The 25,691-nt window shown below is 38.0% G+C and overlaps 1 protein-coding gene across 4 annotated transcripts in view; it reads right to left on the bottom strand.

The window, feature by feature from the left end:
* Window positions 1-25,691, bottom strand: part of cntn5 (contactin 5) — a 1,396,083-nt gene that overhangs the window by 1,043,234 nt on the left and 327,158 nt on the right. For all 4 annotated transcript variants that reach the window (XM_051926456.1, XM_028800281.2, XM_051926458.1 and 1 more), the window contains exon 2: window positions 11,477-11,538. The gene's annotated coding sequence lies outside the window, so the exon portion shown is untranslated. The remainder of the gene's footprint in view (window positions 1-11,476; window positions 11,539-25,691) is intronic.

The raw sequence follows: 25,691 nt of genomic DNA, 5'->3' as shown, positions 1-25,691 counted from the left end.
TGATGAAAAGCAGCCACAAAACATAATTCTCCTTCCCTGTAGGCATGGTTTGAAGTGTGGCTAGTGTTATATATGTGCCACATGCACTCTCCGGCCACATTATTTTGTACTCCTTGCTAGTACCGGGTTGGACCCCCTTTTGCCTTCAGAACAGCAATAATTCTTCGTGGCATAGATTCAACAAAGTGCTGGAAACATTCCTTAGGGATTTTCGTCCATATTGACATGGTAGCATCACATAGTTGCTCCACCACATCCCAAAAGTGCTCTAATGGACTGTAATCTGGTGACTGTGTAGTCCACTTGAGTATAGTGAACTCATTGTCATATTCAAGAAACCAGCTTGAGATGATTTGAGCTTTGTGACATAGTGCATTATCCTGCTGGAAGTAACCATCAGAAGAAGGGTACACTGCAGTCATAAAGGGGTGGACACAGTCAGCAACAATACTAAGATAGGCTGTGGCATTTAAACGATGCTCAGTTGGTATTAAGAAAAGCCAAGAAAATATCCCCCACACCATTACACCACCAGCAGCAGCCTGAACCGTTGATACAAACCAGGATAGATACATGCTTTCATGTTTTTGACACCAAATTCTGACCCTACCACCTGAATGTTGCAGCACAAATTGAGACTCATCAGACCAGCCAATGTTTTTCTAGTCTTCTATTTCCCAATTTTGGTGAGCTTGTATGAATTGTAGCTTCAGTTGCCTGTTCTTAGCTAAAGAGAGTGGCACCTAGTGTGGTCTCCTGCTGCTGTTGCCCATCTGCTTCAAGGTTTGACGTGTTGAGCATCAGTGATGCTTTTCTGCATACCTTGGTTGTAATGAGTGGTTACTTGAGTTACTGTTGCCTTTCTATCAGCTCAAACCAGACTAGCCATTCACATCTGTCCTCTGGCATCAAAAGGGCATTTTTTCGCACAGAGAACTGCCGCTCACTGGATATTTGGTTGTGACTGAAAATCCCAGTAGATCAACAGTTCCTAAAATAATCAGACCAGCACCGACATTCATGCCACATTCAAGGTCACTTAAATCTCTTTTCTTCCCCAATTTGATGCTCGGTTTAAACTTCAGCAGGTCATTTTGACAAAGTCTACATACCTAAATGCATTAAGTTGCTGCCATATGATTGGTTGATTAGATATTTGTGTTAACAAGCAGTTGAACAGGTGTACATGATAAAATGGCCAGTGAGTGTATATCTCTTTAAATTTTAGTGAACAAGCTAAATTTTGGTCTCACCTGATCACAACTCTATCACTGTCATGCTTTCTGGAAAACTACAGATGTGTTATGAAATGTTTCTTTTTGAATAACCACCCATACAAGTCAGTGTAATGCAGAGCTCTTGACATGTTTGACTAGTGCATCTTTTCTCCATTCTCAGCTACTGAATTCTGTAGCTTTTTAAAAGTAACTTATGGCATCTCTGTGGTGTCTCTTACACATCTCTTTCTTATTTGTTCTGAGAGTTTTAAGGGATGATCTTTACTAGGCAGCATTTAGTTTGACATTGCTTTAATTTTTTTTGATAATTAACTAACAGTTGTCACTGGAACACCCAAACACTTCAATATGTTTTGCAGTCTTTTCCATAATTTATACATTTTTATTATTTCACCTCTGACTTCTTTGGAATGCTCTCTTGTCTTCATTTCAATAGCTGTCAGTTACAACTGTCACTCCCCTACACACGTCTGACCAATTTTTCATTCAGTTTATTCTGCTGCTCACCTCTTTTCACTGTTCTCCTCCCCCCACTGTATCCTTCCACCGTCAACTCTGCTCCCTTTCTCCCACCCATTTCACTTCCATAGTCTCCACTGCTCTCCCTCCTCCTGCTCACTTCTCCTCTCTTTACACCAATACTGTGACAGATGCCCTTTGCTTGGCTCTGTCCTCCTGTCTTGACACTGTTTGTCCTTCCTCTTCCAGGCCTACATATGAAAAACCCTCCTGTCCCTGGCTTTCTGAAGCACTCTGCAATCAATGGACTGAGCTGAGGACAGTCGAAAAGAAATGGAGGAAGTCAAAGGCTCAGGTAGACTTGACTAAGTACCAATCCCTTCTTGCATCCTTTTATTCTGCCACCATCAACAGTAAGGTATGGTTCTATCAAACCAGAATTAACAGCACCACCAACACCTGCTCTCTGTTCTCTGCTTTCAACTCCTTTCTTAACCCCCTTTCATCTCATCCCCCAACCTCCTTTTCTGCTGATGACTTTGACACCTTTTTTGCAGACAGGGTGACTGACATCAGCAGTCAGTTCTCACCTTCACTGCCACCTATTATGCCTCCTCCTATGCATCAAACAACATTCTCCACATTATCTCCACTCTGTGTCACTGATGTTTCTGACTTCCTCTTCAATCACCCCATTACCTGTCCAATTGACCCTATTCCCTCACATCTCCTTCAGGCCAGATCTCCCTAACTCATTTCTGCAATTACACACATCATTAACACCTCACTAAGTTCAGGCACATTTCCTACTATCTTCAAACATGTTCTGATAACTCCACTTCTCAAAAGGCCAACACTCAATCCAAACCAATTAAACAATTACAAGCCTGTCTCTCTCCTCTCCTTCCTTTCTAAAACATTTGAACATGCTGTTTCTAATCAGGTCTCTTCCTTCTTCATACTGCACAGAATTGATTGCTCAATACAACCACTATGGCTTCAAGAGGAACCACTCTACTGGAATGGTAGTGGTCAACCAACTACAATTTTTTAAAGCTACTAACATGTCATCGGTCCTGATTCTTCTAGATCTCTTCTTTGCCTCAACACGGTCAACCATGACTTCCCTCTGCCACCCTCTCTAACCTTGGCATCATTGGGACTGCTCTCAGATGGTATGAGTCCTACATCCTGAGCAGATCCTGCAGGGTGTCTTGGAGAGGACAGTTGTCAAGGGCACACCAGACACGCACAGGATCGGTACTGAGTCCTCTACTTTTCTCTGTGTACACCATCTTGCTGGGCTCCATCATCCAATCCCATGGGTTCTGTTATCATTGCTATGTGGATGATACACAGCTGTATCTATCGTTCCCACCAGAACACTATAAAGTATCAGCTTGAGTCTCTGCATGTCATACTGATATCTCAACCTGGATGAAAGACCACCACCATCTACAGCTCAACCTGGCAAAAACCAAGCTTCTTGTGATCCTGGCCAGCCAGTCTGTTCAACTCCCCATCTCTGTACAGTTTGGCTCACTGTCACTAGGACCCTCCAAGTCAGTATGCAACCTTGGCGTGGTGAGTGATGAGCAGTTATCTTTTTTCTGACCACATTTCTACATTTTCTCATTCATGCAGGTTCACACCGTAAAATACCCGCAAGATCAGACCTTATCTAACAGAATATTCAGCACAACTTCTGGTCCAGGCGTTGGTCTTGTTGCATCTGGATTACTGCAACTTGATTCTGGCAGAAGTACCCACACATGCTATCATTCCACTGCAGATGGTCTAGAATGCAGCTGCCCACCAGTCAAGGAAGGCACATGTCTCTCCTCTCTTCAGATTGCTACAATGGTTCACTGTAGCAGCCCGCATTAAGTTGAAAACTTTGATGCTTGCCTACAGAGTAGTCAATGGGTCAGCACCTGCATATATCGAGACACAGGTGAGGTGCCATGCTCCTTCTCACCCACTTAGGTATGCCAGAGAACAGCATCTAGTTATGCTACATCTGCATAGTATTATGTCTTAATCCAGACTCTTTTCCTGTGTAGTTCCTAGTTGGTGGAACAAGCTTCCCACCTCCATCCGTACTGCTGACTCTCTCTTTTTTAAAAAGCAATTGAAAACCCATCTGTTCTGTGAATATCTGTCTAAATGATTTTACAGGAAAAAAAATTGCTCTGTGATCTTTCATATTGTTGCTTGATTATTGTTACATTAAGTTTAACTACTTTATCAATTGTTAGTCTATAATTGTAAATGTATTAGTTTTACTTTACTTTTCACTTATGGCAATCACCATTTGTTACCTGCCCTACTACATTTACTAAACAAACAGGCCCTACCCTAATGTTACTCGATTATGTTACCTTTTTTATAAGTCGCTTTGGATAAAAGCTTTTGCCAAGCAAATAAATGTAAATGTAAATATTCAACACTTTGATCATAATTCTCTAACTTTGGGTTTTTATCAAGAATATACTCTAGTTGTTTTAATGATTCACTGGCACAGGCCAACTGTGAGACAATTGTCCCCTCCATGAATTTCAATGTGATAAGACAGCTACATCACAGAGAAAAAGCAATTCACTTAAGACTTTAATAATCAGTAAAATTAAAGGACTGGTCACAGTATTCTGCACGTTTCACTGAACAGGAGAAAATAAACTTCCAAAATATGAGCTTAAATAAATGTCATAATAAAAAAAAAAAGAAAATGGACAAGTTAATGTAAAAAATAACACTCTTTGAAAAAGATGGCTTATGATTTTTTACTTCATCTAAATTCAGAAACATGTTGCAACTGCATAATTTTACATAAGGACTAGAATGTTTAAGAAAATACATTCAGTACTCCCTGGGATTTTACGTTTCTAAAGTTGTGATAAATACTTCATGTCAACTCAATTGTTCCATTCAACACACTATTTGTCATATTTCAAGACAGCATTTTTCTATCCATTTCCTTACCTTCTTATATAATTCATATGTCATGGGGAGGTCATGCCTATTTAAGCCCAGTACTGTCTTCAACATAGGTACCATCTCTATAATCTTTAATTGAACAAGTAGGCAACAGAATAGATACAAAATGCACAAAAAAGTCAACGATGCCTTAACCAAAGCTAATGGGAGCGTTGAGGAGATCTCTTTAATGAGTAATGCACAGTTTACATTCACAGTGTGTCGATGAGCAATGAAAATGGATGGATCAGTAGAAACAACTCAATCTAGAAAATGTGTTGCATGCTCTAACATGCATATAAAATATTTGCTTACAAATCATACTGATTTCTTTGTAATTTTACTCCATTTTAACCTTATTTTGAATTCTTCTAAAATAATTCTGTTTTATCTGCATCTCTGTATTCTGCTAATTTTATGTTTTTATTTGTTAAATTGATCTATAAATTATAAAGTAACAAAAACACCAATAATGTAAAAGTTAATAAAACAGAGAAAATACCTTGCTATTACTAGCCAATGATTAAACAAACCATGTGACCCTGTGTTCGGATTCAGCGGGTTGGAAAATGGATGGATGGATGTGGCCTTTCAACAAACATTTCTATATTATTCAAAAGTTTCACTTTTTAGTATATCAGATTGATCTCTTTTTTAATATAATTAATTAAAGATCAAAGAGCACATTCACTTGGCAATGATATTTTTCCTACTGGCTTCAAATTCTAAAAAACAATATTTTTTTGTGCTAATAATATACTAATGTAGTCACAGCATAAACTCTTATGAGTTGATTATGTATTAACTTTACCACTTAAATATACCAGAATTAACTTTGATCTTTAAGATGTTTCAAACCGAAACCATTTCTTTAATAGAGAAACCTTCTTGTGACTATAAAATAAGTGTTTTCAATCTGTTATCTTCTGCAGCCATATATTAAGATTATTACTCAAAAGTTGACTACCAAGGGCTTAGTAATAATTTTGTATTGTTTTTCTTGCATTCAGTCTAGCCTCACAGGCACGCTTCAGACATGCTATACGTTTTCTGGCAAGCTTATAAAATGTTTAAAAATACAGTATGTGCAGTAAACTGTTGATTAGGGTGTGCAGTTTGTTTCAGAGAACCCTTGTGTCATATTGGTAGCACAGTGAATGTTCCGGTAAGGAATAAAGGAAAAGTGAAATGCTGCATTGTTTCAGCCTTGCTTGTGCCACTAGAAAGAAAGGGGGGGAAAAGGCTATTTTCACTTTACAGCTGGAGAAGCTTAAATTAATTTTGTGTCTTCTATGCTGACAGATACAGTTTTTTGCTATGCTGCATTAACTTACCCTTTAAAGGTATGATTTTTGTCTTCCCCTTTCTTGAACAGGTAGAAGAAATTTTCAAACGATATATTAAAATCACTCACCTTGAAAATTTAATGACGCTTACAGCAATATACAAGCTATAGAGCGCCATTTACTAGTAAGCCAGTGCGGTAATGTTTTCTTTAACTATGTATGAATGACACCTATAGGCATGAGAAATACATACTATACAGTAAGTCACATTTAGAGTCACACTTGCTGTACATTCTTAATTTGTTTGAAACAGTATTATATTCATAAGAATTACTTATGAATGCTTTCAAATTATATCAGTTACTTTTTTTTCATTGTGCCCTGTCTCACCAGTGCGACAAAAACCCTCATATATGATTATAACACTCAACTCATCTTGATGTCTAGTTATGCGAGATGTCAAGCTTTGTGGGGTTCACTCCTATTTTTGACCCCTCTAGTCCTGAAACCCCTCATTTATTTGCCATTTATTGTACCATTATTGTACCATTATGATACAGTGTAAACCATAGATGTCTTCAGCAAAAATGAACAGAAGGACTTGAAGTTGTGCATGCCATATCAAATGACCACAAGGATTTACACCCTAATGGGATACGAGGGGTCAGAGTTACTCCTTTTCACAAAACTTCAAAAAAATGTGGATTGGTAATACAGATATGCAGCATGTTGTTTTATGCTGTATTAAGGTTGCTGATCAAGAATATCATATTTTTATATTTGATTCTTTACTGATGGTCCTTGATGTCTAAGTTAAAAATGTCAAATTTCAAACATAAGCATGTGGGATATTATTTTATGTTATCTCAAAGTCAAAGACTACAAATATGTTACTATTTTTGATTCTAATTCTTTACTAGAGATTTAGCCCTCTATGGAGAAAAAAATACACATTTCTATTACAAATGAATAGAAGCCCAAATGAAGCCCACATTTTAATATTTCAAGTATTTGATGCAGCTATTATTATTTACTAGCTAATATAGCTGAAACACCTTGGAGGAAAATAAAGTGGTTTTTTTTTAATGTTTGAGAAAAATATAATTAAAATAAAAACACAACTTTAAAAATAAAAAATAAATTAACAAACAATGAAGACTCACTCACTAATGTGCTTGTTTTGCATTCTTGTATGTATGTTATCATCCAGTTGACGCTCGGAACTGGCCAAAAGCAACAGGGGCACAGTGGTGTTCAAACATAAAGAATGCTGGCAGTTACCTCCAGTTTGTCCTCTGGTGGTCGTTCCGAGTGTCAACTGGATGATGACATGCATAGAAGATGTAAACATCTGATTGATTACATTTTGCCTGAAGAAGGGGCCTGAGTTGCCTCGAAAGCTTGCATATTGTAATCTTTTTAGTTAGTCAATAAAAGGTGTCATTTTGCTTTACTTTTCGCTGTTAAGTTGATAAAATTTGTCACAACTAGAGTATTTTTAAAAATCATGTTGTTTTTATTTGCAGTAATTTGTTAAGATTAACTTGTTTGAAGACAGCATAGCAGGAAATTATGCTCTTTGTAGACTTTGCAAAAAATTACAAATTGGAATTAAATACCATAATCTGTGGGTTTGCTGGATTATGATATGGAGATCAACTCAGTATTTAACACCAAGCTCTGCGTATGAGATATGTTTATGATTAAACCTAAAAATTGTGTTGATTCTTTGTTAGTTTTTAATGGTAACTAAATGTTGGCTATGCAGGTTTTTTCCTTTTGAGAAGTACCTTTTTTGTGCCTGGTTTTGATTTCTGCATTGCTCTTCATGCTGTTGTCTTCGACTCTTGTGAATTCAGTGGTTCCAATTATGAATAAATGGATGGAAAACATGCTAAAAAAAATGAAAGATGTTTCTGGAAGGCAGACAGTTCAAAATTTGATAAGGTAGGCAACTTTTGTTTTAGAGTGGCAATTTCTATTAATTTTAAATAAAGTCTGAACATCTAGTTCTATATAATATGCTGTTATAAACAATACACACTTAGCTGCCCACATGATGTTTTTAACCTCAAATCGAAACAGCTTGATGAAAGAATGAAAGAATAAATAAATTATTTGTTGCCATTAGTTTATATCAAATTCAATATTAATAACCACTTTTTCAAGTGTGAATAGATAATTATAATGCATAGTAGTAAATATTGCTTACAGGGTAAAGTAACTGGCAGTTATTACTCATGCCGACCCGCTTAGAGGGAATGTTGCTATTGATGTTCCCTTCTTTTTCACTAAAAAGCATGATGGTTGTCAGCAGCCTAGACAGAATGTATTTTTAAACATGGCCTTAAAACAAAGAATTAGTCATAAATGGGAAGATACTGTCTGGGAGTACTCCAAGTATGACACTGACAGTAACAAGAGTAAATGTGTAATTGATAACATGGTGGTCAGGTCTGAGGAGATCAATTACAGAAAAAGATCACAACAACTCTTAAACAGCTTTTATAATGAAGCCTAAAATGACATTGAGCACCATGGCATGCTGAAAATACTCAAACCTTCCAAAGAAAATAAACCGACAAGTTACGTAGGGCTTTTACTTTTTTTCTTTGCTGAAAGTTGTTGTCTGATCAGCTCAGTTGGTTGAATTAAAAAAGGGAGAAAGTGCCCAGACAGAGCTATTTATTGAATGTCTGTCAGGTTGTGTGAATTACCTGCCTTCCTAAGGTACTGTGATGTATTGATCTGAAGTTTGAAATACCTAGTGTTGTGAAAGTAAGCAGCCTACTCCTTGAACAGATGGGCAACACACATGAGACACATTTTATAAAGAGTTCATAAGATAATTCTCTGTATAGATGACTAGAACAAATATAGGCTCACAGTATCTATGTATTTCTCTGCATATTTCTACAACCCCTTTACTATGTTCGTACATTCTGCATTCATTAATCCTCATCGAACAGCCATTTTAAAAATAACATGAAAACTAAACTGAAATGATTCTCTCAAAATAACAACTAATTAGGGTAAGTCACCAAAAATAAAATGGTCACAAGTCCACAACATTAAACTGAAACTAACCTAAAAATACCATGACAAATGAAAATAGTATGCAAATAAAAATCTAATTTAAAAAAATTGAACTAAAATAAACTTGGCTGTTACTGCCAGCATGGACTTTTCCATTTTCCTGATTCCTCTGGGTGTCCAGTTTCCTGCCTGTAACTCTCAGGTAGCACCATAGTCAGCAGTAATCCATTATTGCCATCAAGAAAAATACTCTTTTATAAATGACTTTACAATTAGTTTTTTGCTTATTTATACCATCAGATTTACATTTTTGACTAACTTTATTGTTATAAATGAGGCAAAAAAGTTCAATGATGCGAGTGGTTCAAATTTGTAGTCACATTTTACACAATCAGTTCTACATACTTGGATGCTTTTTATCACATATTGGCTCTGGTTCAATTCTTATCTACTGTATTTTATTTTATAAAAAGGAGCTCTGCAATTTTCTCTGTTCAATCTGTCGACTTTGAATGTTGTGGCATAAGACATAGGTAACAAAAGTTTTTATTGTATTTATCCCAGTACTAATGCATTGCCAGAAAAAAACACACAAAATCGTTTTTTGTAACCAAATGATTTCAATTATGAATAAACAAGATCCAAGATTGTTTCTGGCAAGCATTTAATAAACTGGTGTAATGAGTGGAAAATTAGAAAAGGAGGATTATGGACAGAAAATGAGTGGAAAATTAGAAAAGAAGGATTATGGACAGAAAAAAGATCATTTTATGATAGTGTAGATTGTTCAGACTTTAAAATATATAAAAAGCTACACTTAACAGAAAAAATCTACAGAAAATATAAAACTGTTTTATACAAAAAGAAGCAAACAAGAAAGCAATTATATTAAGATTCAATGTGATAAATAGCTTTAAATTCCTTGTTCAGATCTTTTATTTGAAAAGATATAAAAAGAGACCTTTATTTTTGGATTGAAGCTGATTTCTGAATATGAAAAGATGTTACTATGTTTACTTATTTTATAATGGTGGCTTCCAGTGATAAATAATCATTAATAAGACTTTTCTCATTCAGTGAAGCCTACAGAGCACCCTTTCTCCTGAACCTTGAATTGTAACATGCATAATTTAGTACATCATGTTCCATTTTTGCTATAGGTACTGTAATACTTACTTGCTACAAAATAACTAAAAGAACCTTTTTTAAATAATATGCAAATGCAGTATGTGTCATGCAACTGATATGGCAAAATCCTTTGTGTCTCAAAATCTGTTCTTCCTGAAATTCTCACACGCACTGTACAATGTAACACTTTCAAAATGTCTATCATTGAAGGAAATGCTATAAAAAACTTGAAAAAAAATTGTACTATGTATAAAATATCAGGCTTAAAGAGAGACTGATTTGGACTTATTTTCTCCTTAAAATGTACTTATGGGATCTCTACTTGTTGAATGAGGCTGCCTCACTGAACGCATGTTATAGGCTAGAATGGTCATATGAAACAGGAGAGAAAGAATGAAAACATAATTCTCTTTAATAGCAAATATTAGTGTTTAAAGGCTCTGTCACATTTCATGATTTTTCCAGTCACAAACTTCATTTACATAATCTCAATGGGTCAGAGGTAGCATGCTCCTGTGTCCACCAGTGGTGTTGTCTGACATCCCAAAGTGACTCAGCCGGGACAGTCTCTGATCCGTCCTGACAAAATCAAACAGGTTTGATGTTGTCATTCTAAAGTCATTTATAATATGTTTGTAAGTTTCAGTTTGTCTTAAGTCATGAGAGCGGGTTAACTGCTGACAACTAATGAGCACTTATAAAGCATATAATACGGGCACGAGGGGTAAGGAATATGGGTGTTCTGGACTGTACAAACAGAAGAGATCCTTTCTGTCTGAAGTCCTGTGTTTTATGTACCAAGACAGAATGGAAAAATGGAAAAAAGGGACAAGATTGAGGCTAAACTCTCAATATCCAGAAAGCATTTGTACCACACCGACTCTGTCATAAAAAGCAGCATGCTCACAAATCTTACGACAACTCATATAGTTGTGTAATTTGTCATCCCATGTGATTTCTAGGTGTATAATTTGACATCTTCAGGCAACTAGATCAACAACTTCATCCCCTTCAACTAGAAGTCTTATAATGTAACTCCAACTTAAGTTGAACATGAGTTGTTTTTTCCAAGTCTTTTCTTAAAAGTTATGATAATATACAAAACCTCGATGACCCAGTGCAAGATTTTGAAGGCTTAATAAATGAACAATTCTACTCTGACTCATGACACACTATATCACAAAATGGAAAAAACTATAAGCAAGTTACCCAAGGTGCTACTGCCTATGGATCTGAAAGACTAGATAGAAGCCAGAATTAGCAGAACAGTACTTGTACAAACATGAGGTAATCTTTAAATACAAAATATGCCAATCAAAAAGATATCAGAAAAGACAGAAAATGTATTCTTACTATGGCTTGTGATCTTCACCACTTTGTCAGTACATTCTAAGTTTGCCAGGTAAAATTAATTCCTGTAATAAAAAGATAAATGCATTTTCAATTTGATAACACAAAAACAATGAAAACAATAAGCATTAAAATAATAATTAAGTTTGATTACTAATAACATGTTTTAATATATAAAGAAAAATTTAATGTACCATATCATGAGATTTAACACACTTAGTTGGCAGGGCCGGGCAGAGTATATCATGGTGGGGTAGGGTCATCGTGTATACTAATGAGTTCCAGTATGGCAGTGAAATATAACCTTTACATGAGAGTTGGTGCACAGTAATAAGTTATAGTTACTTACAGGTTGGTACTTGTCAGCTTACACAAATAATATGTTAATGACAAACAAAACATTTGTACACAGGACATGATACTTCTAAGTACAACGGCAAATTTAAGTCAAGACAAATGGGTGCATGTAATTAAGATAAACTGAAACAGAGTTGACTTAAGCACAAAATAATCACATTACCTTAGGTGTGTCATGTTTAAGCAAAGGTGTGTTTTATATAATACAATACAATACAATTTATTTTTGTATATCCCAAAATCACACAAGGAGTGCCACAATGGCCTTCTGTCATCCCCCCAGCCTTGACTCTCTAAGAAGACAAGGGAAAACTCTCCAAAAACACCCTTATAGGAAAAAAAATGGAAGAAACCTGGAGAAAGGCAGTCCAAAGAGAGACCCCTTTCCAGGTGGGGTGGGCGTGCAATGGGTGTCAAAAAAGAGGGTAAATACAATACAATACACAGAACTAACACAAGTAATCCTCAAGTTTTCCAGGTTATATTTATTTTCCTTTTCTGTGTGTTCTTTGATTACTGTAAATTATTAATTTTTGATGTTTATTGCTTTTATGTATTTTTGTTGTTATTATTCTGTTTATTTATTTATTATGTATGTATTATGTGTTCTCCTTTATTCATTGTGTTTTGCGGGTGAAGCTCCTAGAGTCCAGGCCACCCTGATGTCACTACTAAAAGACTGCCCTCAGCCTATATATTTGAAGCTGGGAAGCAGGTCCCTTACCAGTTAATTGATTATTGTTCTGGGGTGCAGTACTGATCTTTCTGGTTAAGTTGCAGTGTGCCTGCCATAGCCTTGTGCTAACTGCAGATCAAGACAAAACCGTTCTGTCAAAGCACAGGCAGGTAAAACTTTTTTGAGCATGAAGATTCACATAGGAAAACAAAAAAGTACTGAGAACAAAAGGAAACTAAAGCCATAATGAGAGACAAGATTCAAGGTCGATAGAACAAGGAAGAGGTCAAAACTAGAAGTAACATGTGAGAAGTTTTTTTTTTGTGCAAGGTTTGGGTAAGAAAATGACATCCCAGTAATCATTTTAACCCATCACACCGATTAAGCACAGTTCTTGGCCTCAGAGGCGGAAATGCAGGGAAGTGGGTCAAACAACAGGATTACAAAATGGCTTTGACTGAGGACAACCAAGATATTTCATAACAAAACAAAACATCTGAATCATTACGAAATACAAGCAAATAATAAAATGAACAGTATCCTTGACCTCAATAAACCCCAATCATGACACAGAGTAAGTACACTAGTACGGTACTAAGAGTTGATGATCTTCAGGTCTAAGTGCTGTTGCAGTGAACAGTGGAACAAGATCAATACCGAGTTTAACTAAAACATAACTAGTCTTGTTTTTGTTTCATGTTTCTCCTCTATTTGCTCAGTTGGCTAATTGCCTGCAAGCTGGCAATTAATGTCTCGCCCTCTCTCAATTAAAGACAGGTCACTACATGTTCCTCTCGATTTAAAGGGACAGAGCACAGGGAAAAAGTATGTCCTTATGTAAACTTATTAAATAAATAATTACAACCATTGTATTTATTATTATAAATGTTATTTACTTTTAGAAGATATCCTGAAATCCACATATGGAAGGTAATGATGGCAAAAGGTAAAAATTAGTAGAATCATATCTGAAGCATAATTGTATCTCTGTAATTCCTGGACAGATCTACCATCAGAGTGACCTGCATGCACATCCTGGAGCCTTGGCATATGAGACAAAAAGTAACATCAGCATTTTTTTTTTGTCCAGCAGTACTTCACACTCTTCCAAGTAACATATGTGCGTGGTTACTCATAGAATATATTGCTGCTCCTCGAAATAATGTACGAATGACCGCTGTCTTAAATCTCAGAGGGAGAGAACTCCTCAGATCATTTTAGTTTTATATGTGTAACTCTATGCATCTGATACCCTGAGGCCTGTGGGAGTCTTAACCTGGCTTACTTTCCCAATTACATACTGTACATAACACAGAAAAGTTTATTGTTGGCATTCATTATGCATTCAGCTTTTCCCAATAACCAAATTAATTCACCAGTCACCAAAGTATATAAAATATCTAGTCAGAGGTATGACAATATTAATAAAGAATATCTAATCTTGGTGCAAATTTCACAAAGGAGAACATGCTCATTATAATGCATATTGTGCAAGATCTCATCAGATCAGGAGGATACCCGCAAAGATACCTCCACAACATTCCAAAGGAATACAGCATTAGAAAAAACTGTCAGCATCCTTTAACGTGCACTTTTCAAACTACCCGTTGAGTGATTTCTTAATTAAGGAATCTGACTCTGCATGTTTTTACTGAACATTAATGGTTAAATATAGGTTGATCCATATTTTTTAATTTTTTATATTAAACATTCTAAATACCCCCATGCATTGCTACCTTTTTCTGTGCCATTGAATTAAATATATTTGATTCAGTATCACACTCTGCAAATATGGCCAGAAAATATGGTTTCCATAGTTCTTAATGGCATATTTGAGCTTTTTCATGTCACTAAAAATCTGCCTGATGCATGCAGAATTCACATTTTAACATCATAAACTGTACTAAGTCTGTTAAACCTACATACAAGGTGGATTAAGTTAGTATGCAATTTTGATCCCCTGCTCTGACTCCAAAAAGCACACTGCAAGTGCATTTAGTCTTAGGCCGGGTTTATACTTCACGCGACACGACGAATGCTGCAGTGAACACTACTGCTACACAAGTATTTTACTGTTTATACTAGCACGCGTACCTTACTTTAAATCTGGAAGTTTCCACCAGGTGACAGTAAGAGATATCATCACGGTGAGAAAACGTTCAGCTTCGCTGTGTTGTGAATTGCCTGAAACATCCATTAAATTCCGAGGACACCTTGCCGCAATATCTCTGAAAAGTATATTTAATGATTAAATCCATCAATCCAGGGATGTGCTCATTCCAGCTAGCATTAGGCATGAGGCAGAAACAATCCTTGGATGGGGCATCAACACATCGAAAGGTGAAAACAAGCACTCACATAAACTAGTGTCATTTTAGCATCACCAAATCCCCAAATATGCATATCTTTGGAAGGAAACCGGAGCACACTGTGGAAACCCACCAGGAAAACATGTAAACTCCAGACAGAGAACACCAGCAACGTGACTCCCAGCACGACAGCAGCGCTACCGCTCCGCCACCATGTCACCCCCATGTGTTTAATTATCAACAGTATTCATTATTTAAACGAAAATAATGATTTATCTCTAAAATGTAACATACATACTTTAATGCATTTCATCATGGAACTGATATCAAGTATAAATCTAAGAATTCCAAGTTTGCCAAGAGTTGGAATATCATACATTTAATGTGTTCTGTGTGGTGATCTATTGCTGCTTGCCATTGCTGTCAGTTCAGGAGGAAGCCCCAGAAGCTCATAGTGATTAACAACTGAGTTATGATGGTCTACTTTAATGATAAAGTAAACAACGAGATTAAAGTGGACATTTCGAGGTTAAAGCTGAAATTTCCACTTTAATCACAAAATACATCTTTTCACTGTGTCCTTAATTTTTTTCTCTGTGGCTCAAATACAGCACTGTACATTATGTTGCTGTTGAGAAGGTGCAAAAAAACAGACAGCACAGAAGATGGTATGTGAGACTTTTAAAATGTATCGTGTCATTACAATGGGGAATATGTGACACTTGAATATGAAAGTACCACGATTGCATTTGTATGTCGGGATTTTGATTCACCACATCGAACCATTCATCAAACATCGATCTTGTAGCATCCTCTTCTGTCACATGTAGATAGTAAACAGAGACTCTGATGTCACTTTCCAAATTTTATCACACTGCACCCCCCCCCCCCCCCCCCCCGACTTTTTGCTGGGACTGCAACTCGCACATGCGTTGCGTTAATTTCTGAGGACCTGTTCAGAGGACGTGTGAAATGAACGCTGGGAACGGGTGGCAGCCACGATGCGTGTACGCGTTCTGAGTGTGAAGTATAAACAAGCCCTTAATTTAGATTTGCTGCTAGTCCACAGCTCTGAGGTATACTGAAACAGAGCTAAATCCGAAAGTTAGTCTTCTTACCGTAAATATGTACTAAAACAGGGTCAGCACAAGTTCATCTGGAGCTGATAGCACACTTCAATTGACTTTCTGGTTATACATTATTTTGTTCCTGTTCTTGTTCTTTAAGATTGGGTAATGGGACTTGTTTGATCTGGATTGCCTTTTATACATTTTTTTTCTTTTGAGATTTTTCAAATAAATATCTTTACTTTTAAAGATTCTATGTTGTTCTTGTCCTTACATACCTGGGTTATTATTTTACTTTTCTTCCCCCATGAAGGTCTTTTTAGATATTTTCATGTATCCATTTCCATTTTTGCTATGTTCCTGACTCCTACTCACAAAATATTATACTCAATGCACTAACAAAACACTAACATCACTGCAACTATCCATAATAAAAAATCTTAGCTTAATCGGAAGGCCCAGGTGACAAATGGACAGGAAGAGTAGCAGGTTGTTCCTTGCCTCAGCCAAGAGGGTGGCAGAAAATGCCAGTGCAGAAGTGGGAATACTGGCATCTTGGCAAGGTTGGACCTGCAACTAACAACACCCCGGCCGGGAGGCCAGTGTGATGGAAGAGCAGGGGGAGATGACCTAGAAGGATTACATGCTCCCTGACGCAGTAGGTGGCAGCATCCTGGGGCGATGTCACCTATACTGACTACAGGCTACAGCCAAAATATATCAGGCACAACAGGCCACTTCAAATTCCAGCTCTGACTTTGGACCTCCAACCTAACACGGCTTTCATCAAAAGAAGTAACAGTGACTACTCACATCTCCACTCACATGTAGTAGCAATTCATTGTAAAATTCTACAGTCATATCTGTTGACTTGTTACTACGGACACCCACAAGGCATGCTGGGAACTGTAGTCCCATAACACAGTGTTGTTGGGTTCTGTGGGTACCACCAGGGGCTTTGTGGGGCTTCTGTTTTGACCTGGAAGTGCTTCCAATGGGCTAGACCCTAGTTCCAGAAGTACTCCCAGGTCTAAGATAAAAGAAGCCTCTTGACCTCATCCCAACATGCTGGTGTTGAGTGAAGAGAACAAATTTCACCTGGGAGTAAAGGAAGAGAAAAGAAGAAAGTATATTGTGCTTGTGCATATATTGAGAAGCCTGTTTCAGGTATTTTTTATCAAATAAATTATCATTTGAATCCAGAACATGTGTCAGTGGAGTTCTGTCTGGGGTTTGGAGTAAATCCCCTTACTAGTCACACCATCTTTGTAGAAGTTGTGCAATAAGGATCATTTCATACGTGTTGCATCTGATTAAGTCTCCCCTTAGAAAGCTATCCCCTCCAATAGCTGTCAACAAAACACAAGGACTCTTGTCACAAGTCATTTCCTAACTAAGTAGGCACTGTGGCATAGTGGTTAAAGCTTTGGAGTTTAAAACAGGAGTCTGTAGGTTCAAATCTCACCATTAACATATTATGACCACGAACAAGTCACTTCACCTGCCTGTGCTCCAAATGGAAAAGTAACCAATTATATTTCAAAAGTTGTATGTTACCTTGGAAAAGCATCAGTCAAATGTGGAATATGTCATGCACTGGATCACCAATTCTGCCCTCATAAATAAAGGCAGCAGGCTAGCCAACAGAACCAAAAGATAACCCATTTCAAGTAACTGTTTATCCTTGTGATAGACGTGGCAGAGTTAGGTTGAGATACATTAGTTTTATCAATGGCAAAGTCAATGATATTATAGAATGTACATGTCACACAACATTTGATAGGTGTGAGAATTAATGATTTAATATTAAGAAAGTCAATCTATCTAGGTTTACCAGGCACAAGGGCTGGGGATGCAGTCATTAAAGTACAGACATGCCTGTACCTAAAATTACTCATAATAGGCTAGTTAATTTTTGTTAGTCAACCTAACGTAACTGAATGTTTGCAGATTGGGAGGAAACTGAAGTGAGGATTAAGTGCTTTGACATATCCACAACACCCACTATGACACTCTGCCACATTAGACTGAAGAAAGCAGATTAAATCAGCTCTCCTATAGTATTAGAAAATTAAATGTTCCTCATTTCTTTACTGAAAATAAATGTGATAAGATAGAATAACACATTTCCTGTAATTACATTGGCTTACAATTCTTTTTTTTGAAACCGCATCCATCCATTTATTTTAACAACCTGTTTCTTTCATTAAATACAGTGAGTCAGAACCTGTCCTTGCAACATAAGATATAAGGCAGAAATTAGTCCTGGAAAAGACTCTAATCCTAAGGAGGAGATTTAAATTCATTTACACTCGCGCTCACACACACACACACACACCTGCACATAAACACATAACAGGTGAAAACTCCACACAGATATGCAACTGAGTTTGGAGTCTCACTCTGGAGGTGTGAGCCAGGAACACTAAACACTGCACACTCAAGCCATCCTTAAAAAGTGCGTTTGTAGCAAAAATAGAAAACAGGATTAACTTTGTAAATTAGCTTATAACTTTAAAAATTAAAAATTCATATGATACAAGGCTCATTTATCTTCTAGTCTATCTGAAGAAAGCATACCATTTTGCATCCAAAGCAGGGTAATTTTCTACTTCATTTATATTTTTCACAAAGTAACTGAGCACTGGCAGGTGCAAACAGCTAGAATCAAAGGCATCCAAGTCTTGTCAGATCATAGACTCTCCGTAAATTACAGCCTGTCTGTATTTGACATTTTCCCTCAGGTTGCACTGGTGGTATAATTCTTATTTATTTATTTTTGGTTTATTTTTAACACTTGTCAGAACAGTAGTGTTTTTTTTTTCCTCCTTCTTCCTTCTTCTTTCTCCAGTTTAGCTATTTATGAAGCTTGTATAATTGGGAGACATTATATCAGATATATTTAGTGGTGGGGCGTCCAGCTGGCAAGAAGATGCCAGGGGACAAAGGCACAATCAGCATGGTATAATACAGGAAAAGATCCTGAACAAAACATCCATAAAGAAGAGAAAATCACAAAGAAAGAAATTCTATGCATATTAGTTGAGATAGGCAGTGGCCACTGGGAAGCTGTGTGCTCTAAAGGCATATCTTAAGAAGACACACAAACATATGACACAAAATGCCACTGTTAGAGAAACCTCACGATGTTACCCTGCAGATGCCAGGGATCTCTAGCCCTCGACGTTGAGAGAGGTAGAATTACTATAGTAATACTGTAATACTGCACTTGAACAGCATAAAGACCACTGTGGAGCTAGTCTTCTAAAAACCATTAGAGTTTAGGGGTAACAAGATACTACCAGCCACTAGAGGGCTCTACCCTGAGGTTTCTGTTGCCAAAGAAGGCTAAAACGTGGACTCAGAAATGTTTCTGGGTTTTTGCCAGAACTCATGTCAGGAAGTGATTTAAAGCCATCTCAGGCCAAAGGTCCTGTTGAGTCTGGAACTAGTCTCAAGTTAGAAGCAAAGACTCTTTGGCAAGAGGAAGAAAATGTTATAGGGTGAGAAAAGGAGTTTGTTATGTTTGGTAATTGACAAGTGAGCAAGCAGGCCAGGGTTTTTTTGTTTGTTTCGCTGCTTTGTATTGTACGTTCTTCCCTGCACTGTATATGTTATTATTCACAATTAAGATATACAAATATATACAGTGTGGCAAGTGGCTGGGGATGGTACCCAGCCGGGACACCCAGGAGGACCGAAGGAGGGCTTACGCCTCCTCCAGACCATGAGGGGGCGACCGCCCTGGTGGCTTTGGGGAGCACAGGAACAGAGCTTAGAAGCTCAACCCTATAGGGTAACCGCCAGGGGGTGCCCCAATGCCTGAGGAGCCCTGGCCCTCAGCACTTCCGCCACACCCGGAAGTGCTGGGGGGAAGAAGACCTGGGACACCCGGAGTGCTTCCGGTTGCGCAGCCGGTACTTCCGCCACACTGGGGAGTGCCGGCGGAAGCTAATTGGGAGGCATCTGGAGCACATCTGGGTGTGTATAAAAGGGGCCATCAACCCTCCATTCGATGGCTGGAGTCGGGATGAAGAAGGGAAGAGCTTGGAGGAGAGGTGGACCAGAGAGGAAGGCATTGTGTGAGAGGCCTGGACTTTGGGGGAGTTTTGGGTTGTGTGCTTCACTTTGTACATAATAATTGTAAATAAACGTGTATGGGTTTGAACCAACGATGTCTACCTGTCTGTGTCCGGGCTGTGTTCCACAACAGCATATTCCTTTATATACAGAATAATAATCAGACCTTAAGAAAAAATATTTTAGGTTCAGAAAACATTAATAATATTTGCCAAATGACAGCAACATCTGACCTTGTGTACAAAACAACTCTGGGTCTCTCTTATACTTGCACCCACATTCATATTCTGGTTAAAAAAATAATTATATCCACTAACAAAGTGGTTTAGTCAATTTTTATTCATGTTAATTACATATTTTAAAAAAAATCAATTTACATTATATTATTAATACCTGTTGGTGGGTAGATTTTTTTGCAAAATAGTAGAAAAGTGAGACAGCTACCTAAACAACACATCAGTTTTATTGTCTGGTTGGCAGGAATCTGCATTTTTCCTCTTGTCGACCTCAGTGCATATTGCATACAGGTATGTAAATGTCAGTGAAATGCCAAAAGTTGAAGAGGTGTCAAAAGCCATCATTTGGAAACAGGAGAGTGATGACGAACTGTGTTATAATTAAAAAGAGCAATGTGATCTTTTATAACTTTGATGTTCAAAGACTTCACTCGTCAGTTGTTGACAGCATCTCCTTACAAGAACATTCTGCTTTGAATACACTTAATGTCTTTGAAAAGATCCAGCATAGCATATAAAGATACAGTGAGAAGGAAAGAATAAATTGTTATCATTACTGGCTAGTGACAGGTGCCTTGCACTTTAAGTTGGCTTGCTTCAGAAGTTTGTCATGATTTGATTGGGCTGCCACTTAAAAAAAGGCTTTAAAAAACAGCATGTAAGGCTATTCTAAAGGGCTTTTTTAAGATGAATATTTTTAGCGTTTTCATTTTGTTTACACAGGTGAAAATTAGTAACTAATACTAAGAAGAGAAAATTTAAAAGTGCTCAAAATTAATCCATCTGCAGTAAGGACAACATGGTTTATAAAAGCAATTGTAGTGGAAGACTCCCTAGAAAACATGAGAAACTTGGAGCATATGGAAAATATTCAGCACATAAAATCTTTTAACTCCTTATACAATGCACTGTTTCTGTCAATTGTGGACATATTGTCAGACCCCACCATCACTTAAATGACATGCACACCACATAGGGTGAAAGTACAGACCAGTGAGCACTATCCACTTCTAAACATTTTCATAAATGAAAGAAATTAAAAGGATATCATTAATACGAAAGTGCAACTGAGATACCCTGCATACTGTGGCTGCAGGTTTCCACTGCAACTTCTGTTAAGCAAATACATATTAGTAGTTAGCAAAATAATGTCCTTCTTAAATCACATTTCGACTTTGTACACAGTGATCACAGTGCCTGTGACTCTTAGCAAGTCACTAAACCTTGCCAAAATTCATAAAAAAAAATCAGTTATGAGGCTGACTCTTGCATGAGCGTAGGATGACATCAGTGCTGAGATGGCAGCATTATGAGCTGGCAATCTATTATTCAAATGATTAACTTCTATGCCAACTGCAGGGGACCCTATAAAATTGCTGAGCCTGTCACAGTCGAATGATCACCTTTCTAGTGTTGGATAAGCAAGCGGTCCTACTAAGGACAGCAAGCTACACAAAAAACAATGAAATGAACAAAAGTGCAATGGGACAAGTGTTGTCAAGCAATGCAAAGTACTACATTGGTGTCAAAAGTGGGATAAGTAAAAGACCTACAATCCAACTCAGGAAAAGCATTGAGTACCAAAGAAACCCGAAAACGGACTTGCTCAGTTGTTGATGAAGAGTCCTGAAAATGAGATGTAGGACCTGAAACACCACTTGCAACATCAGATGATGAAAAAAGAGAACAAAGAGGCCACTACCATTGCAGACCCACACAAGGAGGTTCAGCCGTGCTCATATAATGGTCTGAATTAAATGCTACTTTGCATAACAGTGCCTCATCTCAACATCCCTGCTGCACAGGTTGATAGCACAGCACTCAGCATCTCTGCGTCTGTGCGCTATTCACTGGCTGCATGACCACAGCAGAAGAGAAGACCACTGAGCTATTTCAAAGAGTTTCTGTACCTCTGTAAGAAATTGTGGGTAGTCACTGGGACAGCTGACCCAGCTATAACAGTATTGACTCTCACATGAGCCAGGGATGGCATCGGTGCTAAGTCAGCAGCAGTAAGAGTTGCCATTCCATATTCAAACGAGCAGATTCAGTGCTAGCCACAGGGGAGACTATACACAGAGGCAGCCTGCCATGTCACACGAGCACTAACTTGTGTCGCTAATGAAAGCAATCTACATAAAAGAGCAATAAAATGAGCAAAATCCACTACACTGCACTACATTACTGTAGCTGGAATGGTACGGTGGCTGCAGCTTCACAAATGCTAGATAAAGTCTGTTCAGTTTGGGGGAGCACAGTTCGTGCAGCTTTTCACAGGGTACTATATATCCCTCCAAATCAAAGAAATGCAGATTTGGCTAATTGGCCCTGAAGGAGTAAATTTTTCCTGCAATGAGGGTGCTTGAGTCATGTATTTTCTATACTTATTCCATCTCCCTGCACCTCACCAGTGGAAGAAACAGGTTCAGAAAATGGGCATTCACTGAAGCTCTGAACTCCCAAAACTTCTTAAGATGGTATTTATTCTTGGCAGGTGATATATAAAACAAATGTACAGTAGTTTCCAAAAGGAGCTATAAAGTGAAGTTCAGGTTAGATGTGTACTGATCATTTGAATTAAGTTATTTTAAACACTCGATTCATGTTTAAAATGTATATAAAAACTAACAACATGTGCTGTAATGTGGAGACATTTAGCCATTTTTCAAAGCATTGAGGTTTCTATGTTGATTTGAGGTCTTGTTGTTTAAAGTCAGTCTTCCAAGCTTTTTTGGCACACACCATAGCATTAGATTCATTGTATATGGAGGTTAATTTTTCATGTAAGAGTTTGTAGCACACATGTATGAACTGTTTTTTCAAAGAACAGAAAAAACCCAAGGTCAACAGGCAAACCAAATGTCGGTCGAAGTTCAGTATTCTGGGCAAACTTCTACAACTAATGCTGGCTCCAGCACTGAGTGGCTTTTCTCTCCTTGTCCCCATTTTATAAGATGCTAATAAGATGCAGATGTCACTTAACGGCCTGGCATTACGATCAGTCAGAAAGTGAAATAAAAAAGATCTGATCTGAATCCAGCAACAAAATAGGAAATGTGAAAGCTCATAAAAGAGCTCTGCTAAAGGCAAGATTTAACCTTTGAGAAAGAGATTGCTTATAATAAAATTCTGCAAATACTGCACACTGTTGCAGATCATTGCCTATATCCACTTGGTCAAGAGGATAATATATTTATTTTACTATTTTGATACAATGAAGTCTAAAACTGCAGTGGCCAGTTCATGATCCTCATCAATTGCTTTCCAGCCGATACTGTAATAAGGTAATTGGATATGTATAACTGGCTCTAAAACACAAGTTCTTATTGAACCAAACTGCTTTGTCAAGGACAGTAAGGATGAAATGGTGCCCTTGGGTCCTGTGTAAGCTAACAATTGCGGTGGTGGTGGTGGGGTGAAGTGTATGAGGAGAATTATCTACTTTTATAAAAAAGAAAATAAAAATCTGAGTATTAGATAGCACTCTATTAGGAGTTCATTTTACTATTTTTTATTTTATAAATGCCATAAATACATCAAAAGTGCTTGTTGAGGCAGCTATTTAGCCTTACATACTGTACAATGAATGTATGTATCATATATATATTTTAATTTATGTTTAATTTTAAAAAGGATTGATAGTATTTATCTACTGCTCTAGTGGACATAATATTTTCTAAGTAATTTGATTTAGGAATCTAGATTTGAAAATAATATTGAACTAGTATTCTCTTCTTTAATGTTTTCATCAGTTGCATACATATTCTGGAGAAGTTTCTCTTAAGATTAAAAAAGCATTCCCTCCGTTGAGTCAGTGCCTTAACATGGAGGAGTGGTTTGCGTAATCAATGATCCCCTGAGCAATGCTGTCGTGAGTTGTGTACTCCTGGTAGGAGCCACCCATGGCGGCAGGGTCAGAGTTGTCTGAATAAGACTGACTCAATCATTCCCACCCCCTGTCTCAACATGGTTTCACGTAGATTCCAGATAGGAAGCGAAGTGGTGTGATTGACGATTGCGCACCCTCACTACCACCAATATCAACAACTCCTTTGCACAGGCTCTTCTCTCCATCTATCTTCCTCATCTTTTCTCCTGCATCAAAGTCATATGCTGATGGGCAACCGAGGAATAGAACTACCATTGGGTGATGGTGTATGTTCTTAGTATGGAACCCAAAAATACTGCAACATTAGTGTGATGGCCGTTTAGAGGCACACCGGGAAAAGTGCCTCATCCGTGTCCTGCCAGCATGACTAGGCAACCATCTGTACTTGGCCAGGAAACTGTACCTGGTGAGTCACCCCTTCACATGTGGTCAAAAAACTTCAAAAACTTTATCGAAGCTTCTTGGAATGTCCACTCACTTGTGGATTCAACCACTACTGGCCGACCACCTCAGGAAACAGCCCTCATAGCCTCAGAGGTCCAGCGCTACAAGGTGGGCCTCTGTGTCCTCAGTGAGACTCATGTCTTCTTGCTCTCTGTTGCTTTCTCCATGCCTGCCCACAAGCTCTGTCCACCTTCTCCCGACTCTGGCTCCATGACGTGCGGCAGACAACTGCTTTTATTTCAGCCACCACAGAAGTGCTTCCAATCTTCCACACATGTGGTCTGTCAGAAGGCAGAAATCCCATGACGCAGGGACTCTCCAGTCCTGCAGCTCCCCCTAGCAGCCGTCATGGGAGACAAAGGCGCTGTCTATCAGTAGTACAATAACCAACATGCCCTGCAGGCACCCATGTGGGGATCCGGGCCAGGGCTTGCTGCCATCTAGCATCCTGGGGGAGATAAAGACCTGTGAAAGATGTATCCCCCTGTCCTTCCATCCTAAGGGCGTCCCAGCTGAGTAAGGAAACTGACTGTCCTTTACACCTGATATACATTCTTCTGCAAAGTCACACCAAAGTCAGAGATGCAGATCCATAGAATGGCATCAACTTGCGCTTAATGACCCTCCGTAATCCACTGGTTAAAGGTTCCTATATGACAATTATCAGTGCACATGTTCCTATGATGGATTCAACAGAGGAAGAAAAGAACAACTTCTATCTTTCCAATGAGAAAATGGTCTGGAATGTTTCTGATTCAGCCTTTCTTGGTGACTTCAGTGCAAAAGTTGGGAGGAGCTAAATGAAGCACAATAGTCAAGTTCTTTGTCATCCGCTAATTCCTTCAAAAGGCTCAGGAACACCAATGAGACATTAGCTTTGCCTTCATCGACCTGTGGAAAGCATTTGACACTGTCAACCATGAGATCCTTTGGGAAGTACTCCATAAGTTTGGATATCACCCGAAATTTCTCAATATGCTACATCTCTTCCATGACAGATTGATGGCAAAGGACCTTGTTGGCAGAGAAACATCCCTTCAAAATCACTGTTGGTGTCAAGCAAGGCTGTGACCTGGCTCCGGTGCTTTTCAACATCTATCTTGTTGCCACCACTCTTCTCTCCAAATGATGGAGTGCGGATCTGGTACCAACTGGATGGC

The sequence above is a fragment of the Erpetoichthys calabaricus genome, chromosome 4 (assembly GCF_900747795.2).
Source record: "Erpetoichthys calabaricus chromosome 4, fErpCal1.3, whole genome shotgun sequence".
In the NCBI taxonomy this organism is placed as follows: Eukaryota; Metazoa; Chordata; class Cladistia; order Polypteriformes; family Polypteridae; genus Erpetoichthys; species Erpetoichthys calabaricus.
This window is presented reverse-complemented; position numbering and strand designations above follow the sequence as displayed.